Source organism: Lepidochelys olivacea (assembly GCF_965140295.1).
Source record: "Lepidochelys olivacea isolate rLepOli2 genome assembly, chromosome: 6".
Taxonomy (NCBI): Eukaryota; Metazoa; Chordata; order Testudines; family Cheloniidae; genus Lepidochelys; species Lepidochelys olivacea.
In genome coordinates this window covers 68,853,343-68,865,870 of record NC_140416.1, presented here as the reverse complement: position 1 = coordinate 68,865,870, position 12,528 = coordinate 68,853,343, and positions in this window count along the sequence as shown.

Sequence of the window (12,528 nt, the reverse complement as noted above, 5' to 3'; positions counted from 1 at the left end):
GGTCCATTGAAGTCAAAAGGAGCCTTTCCATTGATTTATATCTTAGAATTTTAAACTACAATCCATCAATATATCTGTTGAGTCAGGTGGAGAATACTCAGGTACAAGAACAAAGTCCTTAGTGGACTTCATGGAGTCTCTGGCATTTCTCCCTTCATGGTGACAGAATTCTGTTTGGGGCAGATTTTTTTGTTTTGTGGGGAAGGTGGAAATAAAAGAGGTGTTGGAATTGTCTCACATGGTGGAAAGGCTTTCTCAAAAAGAGAGGTTTTGCGAAGTTTTCTAAAGCTGGTTAGACTCTGGATTCACTTGATCACCTGTGGAAAATTTGTTCCATAGCCAGATCCCCTTGACGGAGAATACTTTGTCCTGGGCTTAGTGATGGGCATTGTCCCAAGGTCACACACCTTTAATGGGGATTCATAGATCAGAATTTGGTGTTTTGATGGACCGGGGCCTGCTGTGAAAATTAAGACCAATGCCTTGACTGGCACTGGAAGCTAACTGGGAGCCAGAGGAGGTACCTCAGCACAACCTAGAATGTGGAGAAGGCAGGCAGATACACTGGGCTATAGATCAGGCCCTAGGTCGTTAAGGAGAAGCACTGATAGGGAATCCTAGCCAGTCCTCCTTAGCTGGAAACATGGATGCCACAACATGGTGTTTGTTTGAATGTGTGATGCTACAATTGTTTAAATAAATGTACCCCACTGCCCCTTACCTCCCTGGAATTGGACCCCAGAACCCCTCTATCTTTGGGTGGTTTTTTTGGGGCAGGGAGTGACAGCCAACACCCTGCTTCACCCAACCTCCTGGTAGCTCCTCTTTGGAGGAGGAGGCCCAAGGTTCTTCCATCCTCTTTCTTGTACTGACAGTGGTGAGGCCCAAAATCTGCTGAAGCTCTATGCTAGACCCAGTGCCTCTGAATTAGAACTCTGTGTGCCCTGGGATCACACGCTCCTGAGCACATGGGATATGGGTTAAGCAGGTGTCTGTGCGCAGTGGAGTTTCTGCTAGAGCTTCCACAACACAAATAAACACAAGGATGGGGCTTGAATGACATGTGGATGCTGTAGGACCAAGTTGCAAGGATGTCAGGAGGGAGATTTGGGGGCGGGGGGGGGGGAAGCAGCCTGTGTGACCAACCCTCCTACGTCCCTTCCCCTGAGGAGAGGGTTGGGGATAGGCTTGAGGGGCAGCAGGCTGGGGCATTAGTTGGGCTGGGGGATTTATTTGGGGATTGGTCCTGCTTTGAGCAGGGGGTTGGACTAGATGACCTCCTGAGGTCCCTTCCAACCCTGAGATTCTATGATTAGAGAGGAAGTATGGCCCAGTGGATCGCACACAGGACTGGGATTCAGGAAACCTGGGTTCTGTCCTGGCTCTGCTGCTGACCTGTTCTTTCACTTTCCGTGCCTCAGTTTCTGCTCTCATTTGTCCGGCTTGTCTACTTCAATTGTAAGCTTGTCAGGGCAGGGACTGTTTCTTATTATGCGTACCTCTACAGAGCACGTGGCAGTGAATCGCCCATCCCAAGTCAACAGACTTGGGTTTGCAAGACTTGCTTTAGCGCATTAAAACTAGCTGTGTAGACAGCACTTTGAAGTTGTGGCTTGGGCTGGAGCTCTGGTCCTAAAACTGAGGGAAGGGGGTGAGCTTCAACGTGCTGTCTGCCCAGCTATCTTTAGAGCACTAGCATGAGCCCCAGTAACGCTGAGTCTATCGGCTTGGGCTGGGAGGCCTTCTGACACATGCTGTGTTCACGTACCCTTAGCGTTTGTACACCCATACTGCCTACAGAGGCTAGCATAATACAACTCAATGATAATATCAGAGTCTATTTATCCTAGGTTCAGGGACAGGCAAAGAGTCAGGCTGTGTCTTATTTTTGCTGAGCAGATTGGCCCATTTGCAGTGTTGGTCAGAAGGGCAGTGCAGGAGACTTAGTGCTGCACTGGCAATAACCCTCTGATTTAGTTGCAAGAGCACATCAGGTCCAATGGTACAGAGGTCATGGTTTTATTCTGCTGCTGCTTCTGCTTCTGGAGTAAAGCTTTTCCATTAGTATTCGTGGCAGAATTTGAGTTTGAAACTTCCAAGCCATTGCTCTTTGTCTTTGAAGTTACTGTAGTGCTGATAGGTTTCAGAGTAGCAGCTGTGTTGGTCTGTATCCGTAAAAAGAAAAGGAGGACTTGTGGCACCTTAGAGACTAACCAATTTATTTGAGCATAAGCTTTCGTGAGCTACAGCTCACTTCATCGGATGCAACTGATGCTGGAGACGAGGATTGTTAACTGTAATCAGTGCACAGATACCACAACTTTCCAATTCCAGCTTTCAAAGACGTCAGTCAAGCATCTTGGTTTTTTCCCCCGTTTGTTTCTATAGCAACAGTTACTGATGCCAGTTTCTACCTTATAATAATAATGCAGCTTATATTCATTTCCTGAGATTACTGCCAGTCATCCTGCATATTGTGATGCCTCTTGCATTTGGCCAACATAATTATGCTAATCAGTATTCAGTAACCTGGGCAGAAAAAATACAAACCACTGACTGATAGCCATTTCTAACTGCCTGTGTGAGTAGGCACTTCTGTTCCCAGAGTCCACTTGGGCCAGCACTTCCATGACCCCTGAGGAAGTAACTCAGTAGAGTGATTTCTATTGTCCCCCTGAGCAGGCCTCCTCATGATCAGCGTGTTCTCTGACTATCCTTCTTATTCCATGGTTAGGCTAATCTCTGACACTCCTGTGAAAGATAGATGTCTCTGTCTAGAAAATAGATGCCTCTGAGACCCAGGAATTTCTGATGCTCGCAGGAGGTGTCTCCGTAAGCAGACTGGTATCCATAGTGATCCCTGAGTCTTCATAAATCAGCATATAAATATACAGCTATTTTAATATATAGTATGCTCAACAAGCAAAACGCACAATAAAAGGTGGTTTCCAATGGTAGATTTTTAAATGAAGTTTTATGTGATAGATTTAAAAAAAAAAAGTCTTAGATTACTCTAACTTCTAGAACAGGGGTGGGCAAACTCTTTGGCCCGAGGGCCACATCAGGGAATAGAAATTGTGTGGCGGGCCATGAATGCTCACAGAACTGGGGTGCAAGAGGGCATGTGGGCTCTGGGGTGGGGCTGGGGATGAGGAATTTGGGGTGTAGGAAGGTGCTGTCTGGGCTGGGACCGAGGGGTTTGGTGGGCAGGATGGGGATCAGGGCTGGAACAGGGGTGCAGGAAGGGGTGCAGGTGTGGGCTCTGAGGTGGGGCTTGGGATGAGAGGTTTGGGGTTCAGGAGGGTGCTCCGGGCTGGGATCAAGGGGTTTGAAGAGCAGGAGGGGGATCAGGGCTGGGGCATGGGGTGGGGAGAGGCTCAGGGGTGCAGGCTCTGAGCATTGCTTACCTCAAGCAGCTCCTGGAAGCAGTGGCATGTCCCTTCTCCGCCGCCTACATGGAGGCGTGGCCAGGCGGCTCTGCACACTGCCCCATCCGCAGGCACCGCCCCTGCAGCTCCTATTGGAGCATGTAGGAGCTGGAGCGGAATCACGTGGCCACTTCTGACAGCGGCGTGGTGCAGCCCCTGACCCTGCGCCCTGGCTGGAGTGCCAGAGCAGGGCCGAGCTGCATGGTGCAGCCCCCTGACCCAGCGCCCCCAGCCAGAGCACCGGAGCTTAAAACAGCTTGTGGGTTGGATCCGGCCCATGGGCCATAGTTTGCCCACCCCTGTTCTAGAAACTGAAGCCCTATATTTACCACGTGGCCCATACAACCCAGGGAACAGCACTGCAAGATTCCCTGTCAATGCACCTCACTCAGCCTGTACAGCCCCATCAATGTACCTGAATCTAACCTGGAGAGACCACCTCTAGGAATCAGAGGTCTTAAGGCCCATACAGCTCTTGGCAGACTCGGCAGAGAAGCCAACAAGACTACCAGGCAGTGCCAACAGTGGCTGTGTTTTGTGAAATGTAGACACCTGTCTATTGGGAAATGGGCTGAGAACCCCCATCTGAGGTCATTAACTAGTTCAAAGTTAAAATCCAAATGTAGTAGCCTTTAGGTCATCCATGAATGAATTCTGTAATCTTGGAACATAACTAAAGAAGGCTCAGTCTCGAGAACCTGGGCAGGGGAGGCAGGGGGAGAATAAATGGTAAATTTAGGGTCTACCAACCTTTCTTAATTCTTCTCCGTAAGAAGTTGTCGTACCTAAGGAACAACCAAAACCAAATGAGTTCTTGAAATCAACTTGCTGTGCACTAATGAAGATATGTTATGAGGGTGGGGTAATAGGATGGAAACTTCCCAGGATGCATTAACAAGCCTACTACAGCATTTTCAACATTTAACCATCATGCCAGAATAACTTCTTGGCAGTCCATAAGAGATGGAATCAGAGAGTGGAAAAATCCAGGTGTATGTGGTATGGTCACCTCATTTCAACATGTGCAGTAACCCATTTGAGGCCCAATTCTGCAAGGTGCTGAGTGCCTTCTCCTTAGTGCAGAGTGCCTCCCCAGCTCCCACTGCCTACCTCTAGAGTTGATAGGGCACAGCACCTTGCAGGATCAGACTCTTCCTGAGCCACTGCCACAGCGTGATTCTGAGCACTTGGCAACTATACTAGCAGTTTGATAGTTAGCCTCTTAAGCACCATATGATGGCTGAAAACTGCCACCTAATGGGTCACTGACATTGCATTTGGCTCCAAGCCTTTGAGGGGCTGTCGTCCTAGACAGCACTGAGTTAAACAACGTCATTCTGAAAAGCTCCTTTGAAAGTGGGCTTTTAAATCTTGGTGGAACGGGGAGGAAATAGGGGATATGTGCAGGCACTGAAGAAAAATCAGTTTTTGAAATGCAATGAGAAATGTCAATAAAAAATACAAATGTGTAGGCTGAAGAGCTCCACAAGTCAGGCTTATGCTATAAAAGCAAGGTGAATATTTGAACTCTCTGATGCTGTAGGAGAGGTGCTGGAAAATGGTGGGGAGGTTGTTAAAAGAATATTACTGTTTCTCATATCTTTGTAGAAAGTGTTGTGCATTTAAACATCCACCCAGAACCACGGTTAGTTTTGCATAAAGTACAATCCTTCCATTCTTGTGCAATCAGGAAAGAAGGGCTTGCACTGTGGTCAGTAGGGATGCATGAGAGACTAACTATGATGACCCACTGGAACATACCTTTGTGGTGGGCATTCAGCAGGATCTGGATAAGGACAGAACTACAGACAATAAGAAAGAAAAGCTAGAAATGATACTGCAGTATGGAATTCAAGGTCATGGAAGTCCTTGGATCAGAAAAATGTGTGCTTAAGGTAAGGGGGGTGCCAAAACTGTGTAACTCATGTTAACACAGTGTGTTTCTCTGTTCCCATCTAGTGGCTAGACTACACAGAGGCTTATAAATCTGCTATATCATTAGCATTAATAGGCCTTTCAGCTTAGGTAATAGAGGCTCATGGTTTTTAGATCCAAAGGTCTGTGGTTCATGCCCCACTGCCGACTAGTCAACCAGGGATCTCCTATTGCAAGTGACAAAGTCCTGTTAGCACAAAGGCTGTACTAATTCATAAAACTCAGTGGTCCCACCACTAAAGGGCAGAAAGTCACAGGGAAGGGATGTGTAGGTTGTGCACTCTCCTGGCTGTAGAAGTTTGTCCTGAACTAAAGGCCAGCCAGCTTCCAGATGGTTATAGCAAGCTGCTTCTGTACCAGCATGGCCTCTGTCATGCCTGTGTCATGACGCTGGGGAGTCAGGGGTCATCTCTTATAACACAATGCAGTTGGCCCAAAGAGTCCTCCTTTTCCCCCAATCTCTCCTTTCAACTTTCCAACAAATCTGTCAACCTGTGAATGTTTTAGTTTTTGCACAAACTCATTATTTTCCTCACATCTTCCAGAAATGCTCTGTGTTTCTAATGATTGCAGAAGCTTTGCCCACTTCTTGTACTTGACAGCAACTTCACTGGTTTTTTTTTCCCCAAGTTATCCAATAACATCATGAAAATATTGCAGTTTTTCTTTTCCTTCCAAAGTCTCAAATTACTTAATTTTTCCCTCTGTCCTCTGTCAGCCCACACTACAAGGCCTTGCACAGGACTTCAGCTGGTGAGGCTGGCATGGTAAAACAGATGAGCCAGCATGGTCTGCACATGCAAATCAACCACCAGCTATTGGAGGAAAAGGTTAGGACCTTTCATCAAAATAGGCAGAAGGCTAGACCTCTTGTAACCCATTGGTGAGTGTGTTATGATGCCGTGCCTAATTTGCAGAGGATATCAGTCTGTTACAGTCCCATCTACAAGGCCTTGCTCTTTAGAGGTACGTCTACACTGCAATGTAACCCCTGGGTTTGTGGGACTTGAGCCCACAGGCTCACTGTTTGTTTGCAAGCCTGGCCTTGAGCATCCACACTGAATATTGACCCTAGGTTTAGAAATTATAGACCCGGGTCTCATGCCCACACTCAGGCATCTCCCCTGCACTATGCAAACCTGAGTCAAAACTGCTTCCTAGCATCCACCCCAGCTGTAGCTGCTCTAGCCCTTTGTTTGTGGTGCACTGTGGGAAAACTTGACTGTCCATCCCATGGAACTTTACAGGAAGTTGTCACAGCCCTCCAGCACATCCTGCTGAACCACCTTTTGTGTCTGCATGCTCCCAGCAACCAGAGCCAGCAACATGGATGAGTCAGCATTTGGAGAACTTGGCCTGCTTTCACTCCTGTTCTAGGAAATGGGCAGAGCATCCATGAGATGCTGGTGGGCATTTTCAGTGGCCTTTTCTGACCTGCTGAAGGTATCAGTCAGAGGAAGACAATACAGACATGGTAGACTCAAACTGGCTGCTGCTGCCCACAAATCTCTGTATAGCTGCTGATGCTCCCACTGTAGACCAGCACTTCTGGTGCAGGGCCATGAGCACAGACTGGTGGGATCACGTAGTCATTCAGATCTGTGATGACCAGTAATAACTCCAGAGCTTTTATATGAAGAAAACTATTTCCAGAGCTTTGTGAGCAGCTTGTCCCAGTGTTATGACACAGGCATGAGGGTGACCATGCCGGTTGAGAAGTGTGTTCCTGTGACGATCTGGAAGCTGGCTACCCCAGCCTGTTACAGATCCGTTGCAAACCTGGGCGGGGAGGGAAGTCAACTGTGGGTAAAGTGGTGGCAAAGGTTTTCGAGGCAATCGGGCATGTCATATACCCAAAACTGATGGGCATAAATGCTATCCCTGAAGTAACTGCTGGCTTTGAGAGAATGAGGTTTGCAAACTGCACCAGAGCCACTGATGAGACTCGTGTGTCCATAGTTTGCCCTCGTCAAAGAGCATGAGAGTACATAAACCACACAGGGTACTACTCCATTGTTATGCAGGCCTTCATGGACCACAGCAGCCAATTTATGGATGCCAGCATGGGTTGCTCTGGGAAAGTGCATGATGCCAGAATTTTCCTCTGATTGGGCATCTACCTTCATGGACAAGCAAGGACACTATTCCTATCAAATTACAGTGTAAACTGAGTAATTGTCCCCACTGTTGTTGTAGGGGACCCCCTTTTTGCCTTGGCTTATTAAATAATGTCCTGATCTCAGAGGTCCTGGCAAAAGAAGCTTTAATTACACTCTCACTAGGTACAGAATGGTGGCTGAATATGCATTTGGCAGATTGAAATCCTGCTGACTCTGTTTAAAGACCCATTTGGATTCCAATGTCCTCAATACTGTGTGCATTGCTGTGCTCTTCACAACCTTTGTGAATCCAAAGGTGAGCCATTTGCCCCAGAATGGATTTATGACAGTAATGGGCTACTGAACCAGTACATTCAGCCAGAAAGAGCACCTGTCAGAACTGGAGCAGGATGCATTCAGGCAACAGAAACCAGGGGTGCTTTGCGCACCCACATTAAGGACTTTCATGAACCAAGTATGTAGGGACAAAATTAGAAAGGCCAAGGCACAAAACGAGATCAAACTAGCTAGGGACATAGAGTAACAAGAAAATATTCGACAAATATATTAGAAGCAAGAGGAAGACCAAGGACAGGGTAGACCCGTTACTTAATGATGGGGGTGGGGGAAATAATAACCGACAATGTGGAAATGGCAGAGGTGCTTAATGACTTCTTTGTTTCGGTTTTAACCAAGAAGGTTGGTGGTGATTGGACATCTAACATAGTGAATACCAGTGAAAATGAGGTAGGATCAGAAGAAGCTAAAATAGGGAAAGAACAAGTTAAAAATTACTTGAACAAATTAGATGTCTTCAAGTCACCAGGGCCTGATGAAATGCCTCCTAGAATACTCAAGGAGCTGACTGAGGAGATATTTGAGCCATTAGCAATTATCTTTGAGAAGTCATGGAAGATGGGAGAGATTCCAGAAGACTGGGAAAAGGGGAAATATAGTGCCCATCTATAAAAAGGGAAATAAGGACAACCCAGGAAATTAGACCAGTCAGCTTAACTTCTGTACCCAGAAAGATAATGGAGCAAATAATTAAGCAATCAATTTTCAAACACCTAGAAAAGGCAATAAGTGACAGTCAGCATGGATTTGTCAAAAACAAATAGTGTCAAACCAACCTGATAGCTTTCTTTGACAGGGTAACAAGCCTTGTGGATAGAGGGGAAGTAGCAGACATGGTATATCTTAACTTTTTAGTAAAGCTTTTGATACTGTCTCACATGACCTTCTCATAAACAAACCAGGGAAATGCAACCTAGATGGAGCTACTATAAGGTGGGTACAAAACTGGTTGGAAAACCATTCCCAGAGAGTAATCATCGGTGGTTCAGTCATGCTGGAAGGACATAATGAGTGGGGTCCCACAGGGATCAGTTCTGGGTCCAGTTCTGTTCAATTTCTTAATCAATGATTTAGATAATGGCATAGAGAGCATGCTTATAAAGTTTGCGGACGATACCAAGCTGGGAGGGGTTGCAAGTGCTTTGGAGGATAAGATTAAAATTCAATGATCTGGACAAAGTGGAGAAATGGTCTGAAGTAAATAGGATGAAATTCAATAAGGACAAATGCAAAGTACTCCATTTATGAAGGAACAATCAGTTGCACGCATACAAAATGGGAAATGACTGCCTAGGAAGGAGTACTGTGGAAAGGGATCTGGGGGTCATCGTGGACCATAAGCTAAATGAGTCAACCATGTAATGCTGTTGCAAAAAAAGCGAACATCCTTCTGGGATGTATTAGCAGGAGTGTTGGAAACAAGACACGAGAAGTAATTCTCCTGCTCTACTCTGCGCTGATTAGGCCTCAACTGGAGTATTGTGTCAAGTTCTGGGCACCACATTTCAGGAAGGATGTGGACAAATTGGTGAGAATCCAGAGAAGAGCAACAAAAATTATTAAAGGGCTAGAAAACATGACCTATGGGGGGGGGGGGAGGGGAATGGGTTTGTTCAGTCTGGAGAAGAGAAGACTGAGGGGGGACATAACAGTTTTTGAGTATGTAAAAGGTTGTTACAAGGAGGAGGAGGAAGAAAAAATTGTTTTTCTTAACCTCGGAGGATAGGACAAGAAGCAATGGGCTAAACTGCAGCAAGGGAGGTTTAGGTTGGACATTAGAAAAAAGTTCCTAACTGTCAGGGTGGTTATACACCAATAAATTGCCTAGGGAGGCTGTAGAATCTCCATCACTGGAGATTTTTAAGAGCAGGTTAGACAAACACACCTGACAGGAATGGTCTAGATAATACTTAGTCCCATAGGCGCCAACTTCTCCTGGCACCGGTGGGTGCTCATGCCCCCCCCATTCCAACCCCTTCCCCAAATTCCCTGCCCTAACTCTGCCCCTCACTGCCCCTGTTGGACCTCTTCCCTGCCTCCTGCCCTGAGCGCACCGGGTTCTTGCTCCTCTCCTCTCCCATCCCTCCCTCCCACAGCTTGTTACACAGCAAAACATTTGTTTCGCGGTGGCAAGCGCTGGGAGGAGAAGCAGGGATGGTGCACTCAGGGGAGGAGGCAGAGGTGAGCTGGGGCAGGGGAGTGGGGAGCTGCCAGTGGGTGCAGAGCACCCACCAGTTTTTCCCCATGGGTGTTCCAGCCCCAGAGCATCCATGGAGTCAGGACCTATGCTTAGTCCTACCATGAGTACAGAAGACCGGACTAGATGACCTCTCAAGGTCCCTTCCAGTCCTCTGATTCTATGGAAGTGAGAGAATAGAATATTTATGGATGTATTTGTACAGCACTTTATACCATAAATGAAGTATTCTCACTGTATGCTATGAATGGGGGTTGTCAGGGATTGTTAATTATGGAGGAGTTGACTGCTTATACAGTGGGGGGCTGGTATTGTGCTTGACATGAATCATAGGTTTTCATTATGGATGGATCTGAATAGATGTATTGAGAAATCTGTGTTTGGATACTGCCTGCCAGCTGTGCCTTATGTCTTTATTCTTCAGAATACACATTCTCTGATGTGATTCAGTGATGGTAATACACATTTTTAATAAAATAAAAACCTTTATTTGTGAACATGGCTGTATTACCAAAAAAAATATGTAAGTGTTTGTCAGGGAGACTAGCTGTCATAGAATCATAAAATATCAGGGTTGGAAGGGACCTCAGGAGGTCATCTAGTCCAACCCCCTGCTCAAAGCAGGACCAATCCCCAATTAAATCATCCCAGCCAGGGCTTTGTCAAGCCTGACCTTAAAAACTTCTAAGGAAGGAGATTCTACCACCACCCTAGGTAACGCATTCCAGTGTTTCACCACCCTCCTAGTGAAAAAGTTTTTCCTAATATCCAACCTAAACCTCCCCCACTGCAACTTGAGACCATTACTCCTTGTCCTATCCTCTTCTACCACTGAGAATAGTCATTCTGTCATTACAACACAAACACTAGTAATAAACCAAAATCAGTAATGTAATAAAGTGAATAACACAAACATTGAACTGTGCAAAATAATGAAACCTGTGCGAACAATAAATTAAGAACATAAGAGCGGCCATGCTGGGTCAGACCAACCGTCCATCCAGCCCAGTATCCTGTCTTCCAACAGTGGCCAATGTCAGGTGCCCCAGAACGAATTAACCGAACAGGTAATCATCAAGTGATCCATCCCTTGTCACGCATTCCCAGCTTCTGGCAAACAGAGGGTAGGGACACCATCCTGGCTAATAGCCATTGATGATGGACCTATCCTTCATGAACTTATCTAGTTCTTTTTTTTAAACCCTGTTATAGTCTTGGCCTTCACAGCATCACCTGGCAAGGAGTTCCACAGATTGACTGTGTGTTTTGTGTGGGGAAAAAATACTTTCTTCTGTTTTTTTTTTTTTTAAACCTGCTGCATATTTTAATTTAGTAACTCCTCCTTCTTGGGTTATGAGAGAGTAAATAACACTTCCTTATTTACTTTCTCCACACTACTCATGATTTTATAGACCTCTATCATATCCCTTCTTAGTCATCTCTTTGCCAAGCTGAAAAGTTCCAGTCTAATTAATCTGTCTTGATATGGCAGCCATTCCATACCCCTAATTATTTTTGTTGCCCTTTTCTGAACCTTTTCCAATTCCAATATATCTTTTTTTGAAATGGGGTGACCACATCTGCACGCAGTATTGAAGATGTGGGCATACCATGGATTTATATAGAGGCAATATGATATTTTCTGTTTTATAATCTATCCCTTTCTTAATGATTCCCAACATTCTATTTGCTATTTTGACTACCGCTGCACATTGAGTGGATGTTTTCAGAGAACTATCCACAATGACTCCAAAGACATAGGCGCCATCTCCATGGGTGCTCCAGGGCTGGAGGATCCACAGGGGGGAAAATGGTGGGTGCTGAATACCCACCAGCAGCCCCCCTATCAGCTCCCCTCTACCACACCCCAGCACCTCCTGCCTGCTGGTGGGGCCCTGTGGATCAGCGCTTTTCCCTCCCTCCCCCGTGCCTCCTGCCTGCCACAATCAGCTGTTTCGTGGCTGGGAGAGAGGGGGAAGGAGCAAAGATGCAGCATGCTCAGGGGAGGGTGTGGAGTGGGGGTAGGAATAGGCGGAACAGGGATGGGGCCTTGGGGGAAGGGGTGGAGTTGTGGGCAGGGCCTGGGGTAGAGATTGAGCACTTTGGAAAGTCAGCGTCTGTGCTCCAAGATCTTTCTTGAGTGGTAACAGCTAATCTAGACCCTATCATTTTATATGTATAGTTAGGATTATGTTTTCTAATGTGCATTACTTTGCATTTATCAACATTGAATTTCATCTGCCATTTTGTTGCCCAGTCACCCAGTTTTGAGAGATCCTTTTGCAGCTCTTCTCAGTCTGCCTAGGACTTAATTCCCTACTCTTGCAAGTCACCTGGCCCTCCAGTCTTCTTTGCATTTCTAGTATGTTAAGCATGCACTTAGCACTGCTTCAGGGGGCTGGAGGACTAGTGACCTGTAGCTCACGAAAGCTTATGCTCAAATAAATTTGCTAGTCTCTAAGGTGCCACAAGTCCTCCTTTTCTTTTTGCGGATACAGATTAACACGGCTGC